General features: G+C 36.8%; 1 protein-coding gene across 1 annotated transcript in view; it reads right to left on the reverse strand.

Annotated features, from left to right (window-relative positions):
• Positions 1–18,775, reverse strand: part of ANO10 (anoctamin 10) — a 134,393-nt gene that overhangs the window by 89,386 nt on the left and 26,232 nt on the right. The gene's annotated exons all lie outside the window — the stretch shown is intronic.

Raw genomic sequence — 18,775 nt, forward strand, 5'->3', positions numbered from 1 at the left:
AATGATACTGCATTTCAATAGACAGTTTTGTTGGGCATTAAACCTTCACTTTGTGCTGAGATAGAGGATACAGTAATTCTTGTTTCCTTTTCACAAATTCCAGTTGTCTAAAACAAAGTTTAGACACACGACCCGACCCTGCACTCTGTATTCACGCGTTTGCTTGTCCCCTTCCTTCTAATAAATCTGCTGAACCTCTTTCAAACCAGATTAGTCTCTCTTCATGCATAACTACTGACATTAAATGCATGAATAGGTAATACACATTCAATACATAGAATCATAGCATCGTTTAAGATCATCGAGTCCAACCGTCAACCTAGCACTGCCAAGTCCACCACTACACCATGTCCCTAAGCACCACATCTACAGGTCTTTTCAATACCTCCAGGGATGGGGACTCCACCACTTCCCTGGGCAGCCTCTTCCAATGCTTGAGAACCCTTTCGGTGAAGAAATTTTTCCCAATCTCCAATCTAAACCTCCCCTGGCACAACTTGAGGCCGTTTCCTCTTGTCCTATCGCTTGTCACTTGGGAGAAGAGACCTTCAGAACCACCTTTCAGGCGGTTGTAGAGAGCAATAAGGTCTCCCCTGAGCCTCCTTTTCTCCAAGCTAAACAACCCCAGTTCCCTCAGCCACTCCTCATAAGACTTGTCCTCTAGACCCTTCACCGGCTTCGTTGCCCTTCTTTGGACACGCTCCAGCACCTCAATGTCTCTCTTGTAGTGAGGGGCCCAAAACTGAACACAGTATTCGAGGTGCGGCCTCACCAGTGCCAAGTACAGGGGCACGATCACTTCCCTACTCCTGCTGGCCACACTATTTCTGATACAGGCCAGGATGCCATTGGCCTTCTTGGCCGCCTGGGCACACTGCTGGCTCATATTCAGCCGGCTGTCGACCAACACCCCTCCCAGGTCCTTTTCCGACAGGCAGCTTTCCAGCCACTCTTCCCCACGCCTGTAGCGTTGGATGGGGTTGTTGTGACCCAAGTGCAGGACGCAACACTTAGCCTTGTTGAACCTCAGACAACTGGCCTCGGCCCATCAATCCAGACTGTCCAGATCCCTCTTTAGAGTCTCCCTATCCTCAAGCAGATCAACACTCCCGCCGTGTCATCTGCAAACTTACTGAGGGTGTACTCGATCCCCTCGTCCAGATCACTGATAAAGATGAAAAAAAAAAAGAACATGCTGGTCTTCAAATTATAAGCACATCCTTTTTAAGCCTTTTTAACCACGTCTCAGACATACTTGCTCTTTACGAAGTTGCTGAAATATTTCATACAATGAAAGTACTGTCGTACTTTTTATCCAGAAAGCTAGTGCCAAACAAAAACGCCAGGGATGGATGATTACTCTTCTTTGTGCCATGTATTTATATTCAGACTGTTTTTACTTCCAAGCAAAGTAGAACCAAACACTTTCTATTTACAGCAAGAAAATTAAAAATCAATATTTGTATCACAGCAATTGGAGAATTTTAAGAATTCTCGCTCTTAGAATCTATTAAAAACAGACAGATAATTCTCACTGAGCTAAGTCTAAGAGAAGTGGCATCACCAACAATAAAGCAGAATCCGAATGAGTTAGCTTTGCATCGATCAGCTCCAGAGATGATTCCACAGCTGCCACAGCAACAAGCAGAGGAACCAGCCAAGAGACCAGAAAAGAAGCCAAAGAAGAGGTCAAGGCTTGGGAGCCAGAACTTGGCATCCGGGTCTTACAGCTGTCAGGGACACTCATGAGGGAAGTCACTGTTGTCTACAGTTTTGGGAAAGAGTTGGGAAACAGGAAGAGGAAAAAAAACACCAAATCTTTATCTACAACTGTTAATAGCCAAGTTAGTGCTGAAAGGCGATACACGCCACCATTTGTTTCGTCACAGCATTGTGATACCAAGCCACTACACCAAATGAGAAAAGTATTATCTGCACAGAAATACAGTTTTGTAGTGGTGCAGAACGTTAGACTTCCAGAGAGATGGTTTCTTGTGGAAAAGAAATGTCAGTGAACAAGATGAAAATAAAAACTAGACAACTACTCTTTGTGTTTCAAAATACAAAATTTTGCCTTAAAAAGATTTTTTTTTTTTTTTTAAAGGGGGATATTCTGTCAAACTTTCCTTTAAACTCCCCATTGTGTAATTACTACCAGCACCAGTAAGAACTCTGGTATGTAATCAGTTTTGTTGCCCAGTTGTATGTACTTTTTATAAAAAAAAAAAACACCAAACAAAACCAAAACAACGTATCTAGAGATTATTGAGAAAATATGAAGCTGCACTGTCTACGTTAGGGATTCCATACTTGCAAATGACAGACACAAAACTCAGAATGACAACTGCACATTTTAAAACTCATTAAATATAATGTGCAGGATCTCTAAACAAAAGAATAGAATCAGACCAACAACCCCAGTTTTGCAAAAAATTAATTTTAAGTGCCTATGCATGCAAAAACCCAAAGCTAGTAGCAGTTTTCAGGAAAGCTGTCTCCACAGATTCTGTGCTGACAAGCCCAGCAACTGCCAAACAATGTTTAAAAACAAAAGAGAGGCTCTTGGAAAGTGCCAAAAGAGATGCTATATTCTGCCATTATAACTCAGGCTTTATGAACAGGAAAAAAGATACTTGCACCATGATTCTCATTGGTGCTGTGAATGAGGCACATTCCGTACTAAGCAGATTCCCGAGGAAATAATCTTGCATGTTAGTGTGGACTGTAAAAATGAAGAAATGTTCATCTGTGATGAAAAGCAAAAGAAAAGCAGAAACCAAGATAATGCAACTGATGTCAAAAAATGCATGGCTCTGTCAAAGAGGTGCTTTAAGCATAGCTCAAATAAACAGCAAAACTCTTTAAAAACATAATTTGATGGGATGTTTTCAATTATTTTCTCCAATCTTTTCTTATTCGTCATCAGCCTCTATGTCTAGTTGTAGATTGAGATACAATCTCTCATTTCATTTTCTGAGTTTAGAAGAACTAGGAATATCGAATTGCTAGTTCATAATATTCTTAACTTTGCAGTCTGATATCCATCTCTTCAGTGTCACACTTCCATATGTGGTGCTTTTCTCTGTTTTTCTTGGACCGTGTGAAGCATCAGAAAGCTGTCGCAAGGCAACCTTCTCAAGTACACTTTTCACTGTTGTACAAATAAGCCCTCTAGTGGTAACATAATCGTGAGACCTACCACATTCAGAATTTCTATTCACCTCCTCTCCAGGATAAAAATCTTACTCTCATAATATCTCCTAACTAAAGTTCAGCCACTAATGGCCTATCTACAACCTCTTTTGAAAGCTATTCATTGAAGATGACAAGCTTACTTTATCTTAAGCATGACTGCGTGTCTTGGTTATTAAATCCAGGGATAAAAACATAATAATCAACAAAGAATAGTACTGTCAACAAAGATAAAAAACTAATTTAGCATAATGTCACAGAATTCTCCAGATTTTACAAATTTTTTAAAAAGCATACTAATAGATAGATAATAAACTCTACCACACACTAGCACTTAATCAAACCCTTTGATTCCCAGAATCATAAGTGAATGCTTGTGTTCTTTCCATTCTAAGCCATTGCATTTCCTTTCCCTTAAGTATATTTATTCTCTACTTTTAAATACTAGTCAGCGAACTGAAAACAGAAACACCACCAACTTTGACCTATGTTTGTGGCAGTGATTTGCATTATGATTGGCAAAATGTTGCCAATGCATCAGATATTTTATCTCAAATAGCAACTCAGCTTCAAACACTGACAGACTTAACACTGTCAAATATTCCTAAATATTTTGTTACCATTTCTTGACAGAAGACTAGCACGCTATCTAGTTCTAAAATAAAATAGCTGTATTTTAGATTAGCAAGTATGGGTAAAAACCTCCCACCCACATACTTGTCCTATTTAACGCAGTAATCCAGCAAATTGTTATTACATCAACAATAGTCCAAAGGGACTGTACACACTAAAAGAAATTTGTTTCATAGTTCAGTCATTCTGAATTGGTACGTATTTGCACATATTCAGCAGTTCTAATGAAACAGAATTACCTGGTGTTTGGCCACATCAGAGCTTTCACTATGTTTTTAATGACTCAAGAGCTCACTGACAGTACCCTTGGTGTATTTGCAATCTCACATATGCTGTTAAAATGAAAGAGACTGTGCTGGGAGAGGTCACTAATCACCTTCCACAAAACACTGCTTACCTAAGAACACCTCAGACTTACTTTCTGTTCTGAGTAGGGGCAAGCGTAGCAAACCACAGCACACCATCAGCTCACAGAATAGACCCCTATCTTTTCTCACTGGGATAAACCTGCAGCCTACCAGGTAGAACTTAAAATGAAGACTTATTTGGAAATGCAAGTGCCAACAAAATTCTATCAACACAAAAAACAATTAACTTTTTGGCCTACATAAACCTTTTTTGTGTGATTTTTGCCTATTATGCACGTTTTTACACAGACATGCCCGTGCCTTGATATAACACTAATTGGTTACAATTCAGAGAACAGTGGCAGAGGATGAATAACACATTTTGTTATAATTTGTTTGATAGCTAGAAACCAATTTCTAAAAATCAATGTATATTTCTGAAATTCCTTGCAAAACCATTCACAAATGAAACCATAGTGCAGAAATGCATATAACCTCAAACGTGGGTCGAGAAGCAACAATAAAAGTAAATGTAACTACTCTAACAAGATTGATAGTAACTGTGTCACTCTCACAACGCTCTTATTCAGCATCCAAATTACTGAATAGGGAAGCACACAACTGACTGGAAAAGAAAATCCCTCCAACAGTAATAGTTAGCAACTGTCAAGCTGGAAGGACTATCCCGTGGGGGCCTACAAATATCTGTGCTGGATCAGATCCTAGTTCAATAGTTTCATTAACAATTTTGGTGACTGAACAGGAAAATCTGCTTAAGAACTGCGCACATAGTATCAAGCAAGGAGAAATCCAAGTGCTCTGAAGAGCAGGATTAGAACTCAGCGATCCTGAAAACCTGAAGAAATAGTCTTAATGAACAAGATGAGATTCAGTAAAAACAAACACAAACAGCTACACATTGAAAGATGTATAGCACCAATTCAGAAAAAAAAAAGAAAGATTCAGTACAATGTCATTGCAGAAAAGACAAAAAAAATTTTGACATGCTAAGAAGAGCATCACATACAACATGGGAGGTACTTGAACTTTTCTATACTCAGAAGTGGTATAGCTTATGCCCTTGTATCTGGTTTCAGATATCATAATTGAAAAAAAAAAATAATACATAGACAACCCAGGTAAGAACAAAAACAAGTATTTTGAAATAAAATGACCTGTAAGGAAGAGCTGAAAGATTTTTTGAGTTCATGCAGTTTAGAAAACAGAAGATAAGGACATCATAGCAGTCTGAAGGTCTCATAAAGGAAGCAGTGACCAATTATTTTTCTGTACTACAAGTAGCAGTCAGCTTAACTTGCACCTGGGAGATTTTGGTTAAAAGCTTTCTAACTACAAGAAGAGAAAGTTCATGCATAGGTTACTTTGGAAGGCTGAAAACCCCCATGCCAGGAAACTCACATCTCCTAGGGTTGGTCAAGATACACATGGTTCTGGTTCAGAGCAGGCAAAGAAAAGTTAGATAAGCTAAATATAAGGGCAGGGTCTACAAAACACTCTAAATCTTCACTCCCCAATCAGCCAGACCAGAGGAGCTGTTACACTGTATGCAGCTCCTCCACTTTCAAACAGCCACTCTTGTTTTCTCCTGATGAAAAATAGAATAGACAGGAGCAGAGGGAGAACGATGCACACTTGAGTCCCATCCTGACAAAGTCAAGCTTTGTCTGAGGTAGACACCCAAACACTAGGTAGCCCTCTCAGGCTCTCCACGGTTTCGACACTAATTTTCCAGTTTATAGCTATAGATGGTAGTATACACAATGAATCTAACATGAATTTATCTTAAAGTCTTGACTTTTTGAAAAAAAAAAAAAATCTAAGTGATCATTGTATGTTATAAATTGCATAAGAACATGTTTGCACCAGCAGAAATGCATCAATATTATTGTACCAAGGCAGTATCTCGAGACAATGCACTAATGGAAAATGACAAGACAGAAGGCTTCTTTTGTTTGAAATAAGAGTCAAAGTTGTAATTCTCCCAAACTTTAAAAAGAAGCCACAATACAACTCTTTATGTATTAGCCACAATTGCTTTGTGGGATCAAAACAAGCATCTGTCTCTTTTATGGCTTGTAAGATTATGCTCCTATCGCTTGCTACACCTCTGCAGCTCAGATGTCTTCAGACAGAAGCCGAGCAAAGCAAGATACAGCTGCAATTATTAATACAATGTGACATTGCAAAGGAAGCTGGATTCCCTCCCCCTTTTTGTTCAGTGTTTCTACTAGAAAGGCAATTCTTGCATATAGCTTCCCTAGCTAAAATTTGAGAAATGTATCATACAGCTGTATGTACTCTTACACTTCAGCTTTAGAAGACATTTTACAACGTACAGCTTTTGATCCATTGCTATACAAATTATTTTGTATTTAAACTGTAACTGCAGGTCTCGGAGTTTAATCTACATTGGCGGGGGGCAGGAGGGGAGAGCAAGCTGCCATTACTGTTACTCACTCCACCTTCAGAAAGAGTTAGGGAGGAGGGGAGGAGACATGGAAAACAGACTAAAAACTCGGCAGATTTTGAGCCTCTCATTTTAAGGATTTATACCAGAATAAAACTATTATAATACTGTAACAGAGCATCCAAATGGGGAGGTGCACCCCTAACATTTCTTCTTCAGCAACTGTTACTGTTAACTTCTCTGTGTAGTTATGGCCTTAGTGTAACCTTCGCAGCACCTTAGTGTAACCTTCGCAGCACCTTAGAAAGCCTGAGCAACTGGAAAGAGTCACAAAAACAGAAAAACAAAATGGTAGAAGGCTCTACCTATACTCAGAAAACTCAGAACTTGCAATTTCAGTCACACTGATACAAAGACCATACAGTTGTCAAAGAACTGCAGTCTCAGTACTACCTAGGAAATCAGCAGTTAGTTTTGTGCTACATGTGGCTTTCAAGACATGCACCAAAATAACCCAAACTAGAAGTCCTAAAAAGGCAGATTCACTCATTCCTTCTGACATATCCAAAGTCAGTTTTACTTGGCCGTGACAGGACCATCCAAGTTTAGGGAAGACCAATTCATGAACCTATTAATAAAATGGTACCAGTGTCACTTTTCAACCTGCTGTCTCCATGGGGAGGAATACAGCCACATCCCATTCTTACTACCAGCTGTGCTTTTGACTCTTAAAGGACAGTTTGCAGTCAGAATCTAAAAGTAATTTTATAGTCTCCCGTAATTACAGGGACTGAAACTGAAACAGGAGCACTTACAGGAACACTCTACAGTCTGGGTTGTGGACTCCTTATTCATGTGTAAGGAGTTAACCCTCAAATCCTCCCTATACACACATTTTATACTTTTAAAAAAAATGTAATACACTTTCCCCAGAATTATTTTGCTAAACTGGCATGAAAACCACTGGAAGTATGTCACACTAATACTCATTCTATTTCTCCTGCTTGCTCCTGTAGTTCCTATAATTACACAGGAAATAAAGCAGGACTACCAAATGCAACCAGTGTTAGAATGAACTAATACTTCAATTTTTTCCAACATACTATTCTTCAAGATGCATTAATAATTTATCTGTTACAAACTACTCCTAGTATATCCACCTTTTTTAAAAAGGAAGCCTTTCAGAAGCTAGAAGGACAAGAAAGTACTTGAATGCAACAACTTTATTTGCTAAGTTATAACAATAAAAATTTAAACGTTTCCTTTAATAAAAACTGTTTATTCCCATTTCACTGGATTTTAAACCAAGTTTCACTCAGAATTTGCAATGGTTATGAACTTCTGAAAAAAAAATACACTGAGATGCAGACAAACTCAAGTATCGCAAACTCTGTATTTCAAGTTTAATAAAAGATACCCTTATATTTGATATTGGTTTATCTGTAATCCCTATACCATGCACACACACACACTTTTTATCTTACGACAAAGCCTCTGACTAAAACTAACCTTGATCAAACATATTATAGTTTATGAATTCTCAGCAGCTTCTAACTGTACCTCCTTTGTATTATTCATTGTAGCGATTTAGCCAATTATAGGCATGCATTAAAAATCTCCCATGACTTCAAAATGACTGTTCAAGGTATTAGAATAGAAAGCAGCAGCATACCAGGTGGCTTGCACACTGCCACAGTTAATGAAAAATCCCTTTGAAAATTACACATCATTCCACTAATTTCTTCTGATCAGAAGAGTGAAAGTCGGGATTGACACTTCCTTCCAGTATAAGATAAAAATTCAGTGCAAAAATGAAGTAATTATGCCCCACTTCTTTTGACATTTACTTTACAAGATGATTCATGACCATCTTCAGCCTGCGTTTAATAAAACATTTTCACAGAGACTATTAAAAAAAAATTAACTGTATACCACAGCCTTCCAGTCCAGTACTGCATTTTCTTGCACAATTTGAGTTCCAAAATCAGTTTTCAGTTAAGTGTGCCAGGTGGTTCTCAGCACTTAAAAAACAAAACAAAGCAAGCAAACAAAAAACAAAGGGGATTATTTTTTTTTTTTATAAACCCAGATTTTAAAAAGCCAATGATGCTTTGGAACTTTTTCTAAAGAGGGTCAGGATGGGAAAAACTATAGAAACAAGTTTAGCCCATTTTTAAATAAAAGACTGTAGAACTCATGCTGCAAGTTTCCAATAAATGACTACTAATTACATTTACAATACTGAGTAAGTATGTAACAAAGTCAATGAATACATGAATACAAAAGTCGATCCAGAAGGCTTAACACTCCAAACCAGAGTGTTAGAAGTTATTGCAAAGAAAATTTAATAAAAGAAAAGCAAATTCTTCTGCAATTTTATAACTGGAAAACATGCAAGCAACAATATTGCATCATTAAGACTCTCTCTGAAAAGAGGTGTTTATATCTAATCGACAATACAGAGGCTCCAACACACGTATGACTGGCTTTCTCCTGCTACTTGGAGACAGTTTTACTGATCTCCTGTTCTCCATCTCTTTTTGAACTGCAGCTGCAAATCCCACATTTTCTGCCTATGGATTTCCTTACCTGCTCAGAGCCACCCATTTTCACTCTCAATCATCTGAGGATACAAATGGCTAATTGGATTTATCCTCCAATGCTACACACAGTTTAAAAACCAAACAAACAAACCCACCAACACATATCACCTTAGACAAAGAAGTTACATAAAACTTTGGAGACGGGAAGAACATCACAGTCCCCGAGAAGGAAGGCTTCTAGTAAGAACAATACAAAGAAACACTACTGCAAACTGCATCACAGATGTATGGAAATACGGTATCTGAATCCTACAGCTATACCTATTCTCTACGAAATGCCATTATTCAGGCTTGTGCTGGCGGTTACGGATATCACATTTGCAGAAAATTACTTAAATAATTTAACTGAATAAACTAAAACGTTATTTACAAAACAAAACAATTCAGTTCCATGAAATGCTAAGCCAACCTTGGAATGGTTGTGAAGCCAGGCAGCTTTGAACATTTATACTCTATCTTGTCATTAAACAATTACTAATCTTAATCAAGTGGAAGGTAAACAGTGAATATTAATAGGTATTAACTTGGCTTTTGTCTGGCCGTTCAACTTCCAACTGCCAGCAAGGAAGCTGTACATCCCGATCCGGCTTGAGCTGGAAATATCATGTTTATACATTAAAGGAAACATCTTTGTGGGAAATATTAAGCTAAGTGGGTTTTAATGAGATCTGCAAGTCTGATTCTTATAAAGTTCTTTAAAATGTCTTGTAATTGTCTCCAAAGATCTGTTCTCGATTCATCTTCCCTTTTGAAGTTTTGTCATTTTGGCAGCCTTGCACAATTCCACAAGGAACAGAAAAAATATTCCTACTCAGTCTCCTTCTGCTGTTTTTCCAGGTTGACACTTCTGAAGCACTTATTAGTATAGTTAAGGAATATGCTCTCTTCCAGGAAGAATTCCTAAGGTATCTTCCCCATCCAACCTTCCTAGTATACACATGGTTTAAAAATACAGTAGTATCAACCAGATAACGTAAATTCATGAGGAATGGCACAATCCCAGGACACACCCATTTCTGCTTCTTACTGAAGGGACTCCAACGTGAGTTAAAGCATTGCTGTGATCCTTCTTGAAAGTTCAGGTCTTTCAGCTAACTAGCACCTGATACCTTTGTAGCTCTCTGTTCCTACCACCACCTGGCTGACGGCAAGAAGAAAGTATTCCCTTTTTGCTATCACTGTTTCTACTAAGAGTCCTCCCAGGTTTTCTTTCCCAGTGAGAGGGCTTCCTGTGCCACCGATTTCTTAACCTCCACTGTAATGTCACACCCACACTGGCAGTATCCAATTCAGAATTAAAAGTCCTTCTTACACAGAAAAGACAACTGAAAAAAGAGCAGAGAAAAGCTAGAAAAATTCAGGGTAGAACCAATACACACAATGATTACTTTTTACGGCAAGACTATATTAACATTAGTTGCTTAACTAGCTTTTTACTATAAAATAATTAAAGTTCTTTTGAAAAAGTGGATATGCCATTGTATAAAAGCATTGCACGCTCTCATATGCAGCTCTGGCCAGCTCATTTTCAGTAGTGAGACAGGTCCTTTAGAAGGTTTACACCGCAAATCACCAGATCCTGGGAATTAATTTTGAGGAAGCATGACTACATAGTTGGCTATACTAATATACTCTTCCCTTGGCCTCTGCTGCAGAAAGGATTCTGGCCTAGATAGACCCATGATCTGACGTAGCTCAGGCATTCCTTTGTACATACTCCTAGTTCAACTGGGTCAAAAAGTTCTGTTTAAAAAAATACAAAATCCAAACATAAAGCTGTATTTCATACACCAAGTCTGACCTTAACAACCAAGACATGTATTTATTTAAAGATAAAAATCACATTCTGAATTGTGTCACCCTAAAGTGAGGAATGAAAATTACTGTCAAAATACAATGCTCCAGTTGGGATAGACACAGTAGTAAAATATATCAACACATTTCAGTCATCAGGGTTGAAAAACCTGATGCAATACAGTAGTTTCCTGCACATTACTACTCATACCCACATACTTAACACATTTCAGTGTTTGTACATGGTTTGAACAGCACAATTCATTCATCTGTGTGATTATTTTTCAACTTCCAACATTGCAAATTGAGAATCTGAAAAAGGAAGGGTTTGAGAAAAGAAGAGAAAACAAGGAGGAACAAGGAGGAACAAATTAAAATGACTCACAAATAGGAAAATGCACAAATACGGTTTTAAATTCTAAGACTTTCAAAAAGCCATTGGACTATTTAAGAATAGATAGATGTTAATATGCATTTTCATTTCTATACTAGCAGAAAGCTAAGGAATACAACCAGCAACTACAAAATTATTTAGATCTTTGAATTTTTTAATATTTGTTTTCATTCTGACAAGCTTTTGCCATTAACCTTTCCTATTCAAAGTGACCAAAAATCTACACTAAATCAGAATGAATATCTCAAAAGAACCAGTAGATGGCAATAAAAAGATCTGTGATAAATTTTGATTTTGGAAATAAACATAATCCATATTAATGTACAACCAGCAAAACTGTCTTTTTTTTAACCTCGTTGATATGGTCCCAGGTGTCTGGTTTAGCGGCAAGCATATACAGAATTTTATACAGACAAATCCATAAATCGTCCCACCACCTGAAAGGTTAAAACTCTCACTGAAGTGAGAAAAAAACCCTGAGAACAATCTGTTCCCCTGTTACTCAGAAGAATAACTTATCTAAAATATTTCATAACTTTATATTCAAACTAAACCTACCATTTCAAGAATCTTTTGCAAAGTACAATGTGTATAAAATGCACAGAAATTGAGTTCATTTTTATTCTTAAAATGTTGTCAAACAGTAAACTAAAGAATCAGTAAACTTTGTTAGGTCTTTATACTACAGTAACCTTTAGAAACTTCCACTAAGTGTTATACTAACACTATTCAGCATCTTCTGGTAATTTTTGCCAGGGTTTCAGCTTGAAATTAAAATATCAAACTATTTTTATGGCTCACAATTGCAAATCTAGGAATAAACCAAATTGCAGTGTCTTACCTGTCTAGCATAGAATATAAAAATCAAATTACTATTTTGTACGATATTAAAAATGAAAATATACATGTCACATTTTTAAAGGAGGACTTTTAGATATGATTTCTTATGTATATGTATACATATTATGTGTATGTTTGCAGCTGAGGTAGAGGTATTCTTGAACAGAAACAATATGTTAATTGAAATCACCAGTGGCTTGGATTAACCTTTTTTAACATTCAGAATTAGTAATGCTGCAGAATTATTTTATGTATGTATACATCAATGAACCAAATAATTACACAATTTACATAAAGTGCATTTTTCCATTTATCTTTCTGTATTTTCCTATTTTCGTTACAAGTGCAAGCATAGATAGGTCTTGGCTAGGATACCTGTTTCACTAAAATAAAATACCTGATTAATAAGCTTGCTACGTATTTTCTCAAAAAGGAACTGTAAAGCTGTCAGTAAGGTTTGTACCTTACCGTGAAGCATTTCAGAAAAAGAGCTTTATGTATAACTTCCTAATTAATACTTATTCATTATAGCTAAATAATAATTTTTTTCTATACATTTAACTAGACAGAAATTAATGTTAATTAACATTTAATTAGACAGAAATTTAAACCACACATCAAATATTTACCAGTAAATACTACTCCTTACATTTATACCTGAAAACTGACAAACTACTCAGGTTAAACAAAACACCCTCATGTAGTATATATGCATGCATATAAGTATGCATATCAGTATGGAAAAAACACACTGCCACAGAAAAGAATTAGCATATGGAAAGACAGATACCTGGAGACCGTTGCCAAAAAAATTTCAGCAGTAAGAAAGTTAAGAGTTGTACAACTGCTCCCAGAAATTATTTTCTCTGATTAAAGAGCAAATATATTGAGGACAAAGAAAGAAAACACACCGCAACTAGCAGAAAGGGGGTAAGCCCACATGAAAAGCACTCCTTGTTTCTTTAAAAGTGGCACTGGCAACTTGGAAAACAGACACTGAAAACCTGGAGGGGGCCTGCTGGAGAGCCACCAAGAATACAGGGTTGAAGAACCTGACTTAGAAGGAACTGGGCTTGCTCCACTTAGAAAAGAGAAGGCTCGGGAGGGTGGGGAGGACCTAATCACTGTCTTCCAATGCCTAACGGGTAGCTTTAGAGAAGACAGAGGTGCCCTTTCACAAGGAAAGGACAAGAAGCCATGAGCCACAAGTTGCTTCAGGGAAATTTTTTCTTGGCATAAGAAAAAAAACCAAAACAATTCTTTGCCATGAGAACAATTAAACAATGAATAGGTTGCCCAGAGAAGCGGTGGACTTTCCCTCACTGGAAGTATTGAAGTCTTAGCTTAGCTTAACGATGACATGGACAACCTAATCTAGGGTCCTGCTTTCACCAGAAGACGGGACCAAATAATCTCCAGAGGTTCCTTCCAACCTAGACTACTCTCCGATTCTGTATGTGAAACTCTGCAGCTACTTTATTTTAAATTAGTACCTGTAACAAACACAGAAATAATTTAGAAAAAAATCGCTTTATGCACAGCTGGTTTGCTTCAACTTTGCACTATTATAACTCCATTAATGTCAGTGGATTTATATGTGTGTATGCTGATGCAGCTTATTTTTCTGCATTTTTTTCCAGTTTCTTTACTATGTAAAGTTGGCCAATATGTAAGTGTACTTTGCATATCTGCTAAATCCCAAACTCCTGAATTCTACACGAATAAAGCCGTTTGCTCCACACATGCAGAACACTATACCATGCAGAACCATGCCTCACTTCCACCCTGCCAGAATGGAGTCATGTATGTTATTGCTAAGAAATAAGCCAACTAGTACAGTTTCTTAAAAAATAAAAAAAAAACCAGCTTTATCAGGAAAAAACAGATAGCACTGAAATCTGTTGCAAAACGTGTAAGGATTTTTTTTAAAGGAAATAAAGGGAAAAGACTTTAATTTTGACGTAACAAGCCACCTAAAATTGCTTTTGCTCAGGAAGTGGATTCAAAAGATCTTCAACCGCACTCAGGATGCATTGCTTACTAAATTCCAAGTTTATCTAGAAAGCAAAGTACAATGGTGCCTAGAACCAGATGATAAATATACCTTCTCATCTACTAGAATCCAAACTGCTCAACTCTGGTAGTGTTTCCCAGTTTCTTTGGCACATCATTTCAGAAACAACTGTCAAGTTTACTGCTGAGCTTACTGAGTGTTGGGGCCATTACATTAAGAGTGCTTCAGCAGAAGCTCAAGGAGCTTCTACTGTACACCAGGAGGCCTTTGATGAAGAAATACACTTAAGAAAATGGAGCTCTAGAGAAAAGCAGATGTACCAGGCAACTCTCAACCACTTTGATTTTGGATCACCTAACACTTTTAAACATAACACCACTAACTTTTCAGCTTTATTAACAAGCTATGATTCCTGCTTTCCGGCCTTTGACAAATGGACTGTCAGCTCCTCCTCACCCAGAAAAAATAAAGCTTAAGAAAGTGTTACTTCCCTTATTCCACTCCATACCTCTTACAGAACTGACTTTTAAATATATATATATTTTTATGAAGCTCATGAAGATCTATTTCATGGAGTCCTCATAAGGATTTGAAATCAAATGCACACAGCCCAATTGTTTATTAAGCCATGTTTACTACAAATATGCTAGTCCTGTCCTCACGCTAAGGTCCTCATTTTCATCTATACCAGAGCTGATTACAATCTTCCCAAAATCATATTTGTAGACTGTAAGGTCAGATTTTATACTACAGCTATCAAGAGGGCCCTCCATTATTACTTAGTATTTCCAAGCTAATCCCCAAATGCCTCTATGTGACATAAAACATTCAGGCTAAGTGCACCTCTGCGTAAAAGCCTTCCATTAGTTTACTACATTTGAGTGCTGGATACACAACAAGCTACTTTTGGAGATTAGGATACGTTTATGTTAAGCTGTACTTTACAGCTATTGCTTCAAAACACCCCTACTGATGTACTGTTTGGAAAAAAAAAAATCACTACTAAGAATTGTACATACAACTGATTTCTTGGACTCAACTTTCAGAGTAGTCCTGAAATTGATTTAATTAGCATTCTTTGAATTTATGGGAGTCTACATTAAAAAGAAGTAGTCATCAGAAACAAAACTCTTTGTCAACAATTTTCAAAGAAAAATAAAAAAGCACTGCAGAATTAAAGTTACACCTTGTTTTAACCCACTCCCCCAATTATTCACCAAATTTCTTTAGAGTAATTTCCTCTTTTTTTCCAAATCAGTGTAAGAAGTCAGAGGTGACTGGGAACAGTTTCACACAAGCACAGATGCTTGCTTGAAATATCCTACTTTGCACCTATGGTTCATACCAAAAGTATGTGTCTATAGTAAAGCCTGAAGAACTAAACACACTATGGGATATAACTATTTTAAAATTATGTTACTAAGGGCTTATTGTTTCCTGCTTTAAGGACATTCACCTACTTCTTTTTGTTTGAAAACTGCACTTGCTGCACTCAGTTAGCATCCATCCATAAGTAAAAGAGGGGAATTTCATGATTCTGCTCCTGGTTCAAATCATGTTGCCATGGAAGCAGATGTTGGATTGATGAAAATAGGTCAACTGTTAAAAAAAAAAAATCACTGTTTTAATACTTAAAAATTATTATTAAATGTTATTATTCTAATGCTTACCATTATTTATTATGAAATGCTTAATATTTTATTCTATTTAATTAGCATTTACTTTGCTGATACAATACATATTCTCACCAAAAGTACAGACAGCAGTAGAGTTAGTGTTGTTAATGAAAAAAAATTAGTTTGCATAAATCTGTAGGGGCTCTGTACAGAATGCTCACAAGAATATCACACACAGTTCTTCATTACATCTGTACTGAGTGATGTCAAATGTTGCCATATAAACTTGTTTCCATTTGAAGAGTATTAGAACTATTATTAAAAAGCACTAACATTTTTTTGGGAAAAAAAAAAAAGAGTCAGGACATTGCTAATACCTATGCTTGGCTTTGGTAAGAACAGTGCTTTTTCTGTTTAGCTTTGCATCAAACATATATAAGTATTCAACTGGAGTCTCAGTTACTTAAACCTGATAAAAATATTTAATGACAGCTAAGATTTAAGTAGGTTACCCCATCAACTGAACATGTGAAACCATACACAGCCTACTAAAAGAAACTTCTTGTGTTCCTTAACATTTTCACATTGCCTGCCAAGCTGCTGTCAAAATAGCATGAACACACCATAAAATTCTCATCTTCACCTGCAGCAAACACCAGAAAGTAAAATAACTCACCTGTATCATGTGTTTCTGAATCTCTACTAGGTGATCTAAAATGCTTTTCTACCTACCCTGACACATCCAACAGAATTTTTTCCTACCTTGACACTGATGTACTTTAGATGCACCAGGTTTGTCCTAGAGGTTTAATGTGATATATTCTGCTCCTGACTTTTTCTTTGTAACTGAAATGCACAGTTTAATCATTAGTAAATACAGTAAAGGTGCATGGGAATACTGCCAATACATGAGATTTGTGCTCCTCTCGTAGTTTAGGGATCTTCCTGTCGATTAAGTAATACTTACAGGAGAAAGACCCAGTGGTGCAGAAGTCCCACAGATTTAATCCAGCACAAATCCACAGCACTACTGTGTGTCTTCAACACAGAGTTGCTTCTGCCCTGCTCCCTTTCACCAGTGAACTGGGTCAGACAGCTTCTCCCTGATCAATTCCCTAATCTGATTCATCATGCACCAGATAAAAGCAAGTGCCAGTGTAACAGATAAGATAGGAATAAATACCCAGGAAGCAAAGGCAAGAATAGCCCCATCTCTTTAAGCTGCCATAAATCCATGCTGCTGCTGTTCATAGTCCCACAGCATCTAGTAACCCTCCCTTCTTTCTACCTTTTGCAATCAATGTTTTAACCTGAAATATGTACAACATAACTATTGATAAAAAAAACATTTCTGTAACTGAGAACATGTTTAACTGTCAACACAATGGAAACTGTCTTCAACAGAAGTGAAAATCATGTTTGTTGTGTTCGTTTTCATATAGTCTTTAAAATAAATTTCTATATAAAATGTGTTTTCCTTTGGAGAACTCTTTTGGACTCCAGAAACTTCATTAACTTGTGTTACAAAACTTTTTGCAAGATTGTATGACCTGAGCTATTCTCTGACTCTTTAAAAAAAAAAAACAAAAAAACAAACCCACACCCGTGAAGTTGTTAAATAGTTTAAAATGTACTGAAAGACTGTCCCTCAGGAGACTGCAAAAGTTTTAAATTTCACATTGAACAGTTTTGGAATTGTTTATAACCAACAACATTCTAAAAAATCACATGGTTTGTTATGCTGCAGAAAAGTACTATAAGACTCATGTTCATTTTGTGTCTTTGTGTTTTCTCAGACAATAAATAGTTTGTAATAACACAAAAACAGACAAAAAAAAATTCAGACCAGCATACTTAAAAGTATCAAGCATACTGAATGCTTGTGATTAAAACTATTTTTTAAATATACGTTTTCTGACAAGTACATTACGGGTTGCTTTGGGGTTTTTTTACTAAGAAGAACAATAAAAGAAAACTTGACTTTTCTTTAACCAAATGGTTGCTTTTCCTCTCCTCTGGCTCATCCAGCATTAGCCTCCATCAGTCCCTTCATACAATGTAGTTAATTATAGATCGGTGGTCTTCGCCAAAGTTGCTTCTCGGCATAAGACAACATTTTTGCCTTTCCTCCCCTCAGTACTAATTTACCTTTTCTCTTCAGACTTTCTCCCTTTGTTTTCTTGATCTCCCTTTCCACAGCATTTGTAGATAATTTGAGATACACTGTTAAAAAGGAATTCCAAGAGCTACTTAATTACCATGCTGCAATTCCTGTCATCTAAAGGATTGCATATAAGCAGAATTTAAATTTAGAAAGAAAAACATTGGTATTCTCCTATAGCCTACCAAGAAACAGAGGTCTGCCTCGAGACTGCATAGTTTTCACATTAAAACAGGTAAGATGAGAATAAATACCCAGGAAGCAAAGGCAAGAATAGCCCCGTCTCTTTAAGCTGCCATAAATCCATACTGCTTACATTCAGTCATACAGTTTTCATAATATGATCTCTCGGGATATGTTGTCCAGTAATGAACTATAGCATTACATTTAAATTGCCAAATTAGTTTTATATTAAAATACCTCACTGAGGTTAATGCAAATGTTCACACACGCATAACAGAAGAGTACATCAGGCTGTCTGTAGACTCGAACTTCAGTAAACCAGTTGACATGATTCATATTTAGAGTTAACTCTGCAAAGCTTAAGGCTTGGAAAATAAAACTCAAAGCAAGCTCATAATTCATTGCATAATGCTTAACACCTGTAAAAACAACAACAAAGAAGTATGTGCTCCTGTTGCACCTCTGTAAGGCGATGCAGTTTAACAGCTACACATAGGCAACCCAGACTTTTTGCCACAAGGAAAGTGATCCAGTTCCTAAAAGCTAAAATAGCATAATGATGAAAGTCAA

The sequence above is a fragment of the Aptenodytes patagonicus genome, chromosome 2, assembly GCF_965638725.1.
Source record: "Aptenodytes patagonicus chromosome 2, bAptPat1.pri.cur, whole genome shotgun sequence".
NCBI lineage: Eukaryota > Metazoa > Chordata > Aves > Sphenisciformes > Spheniscidae > Aptenodytes > Aptenodytes patagonicus.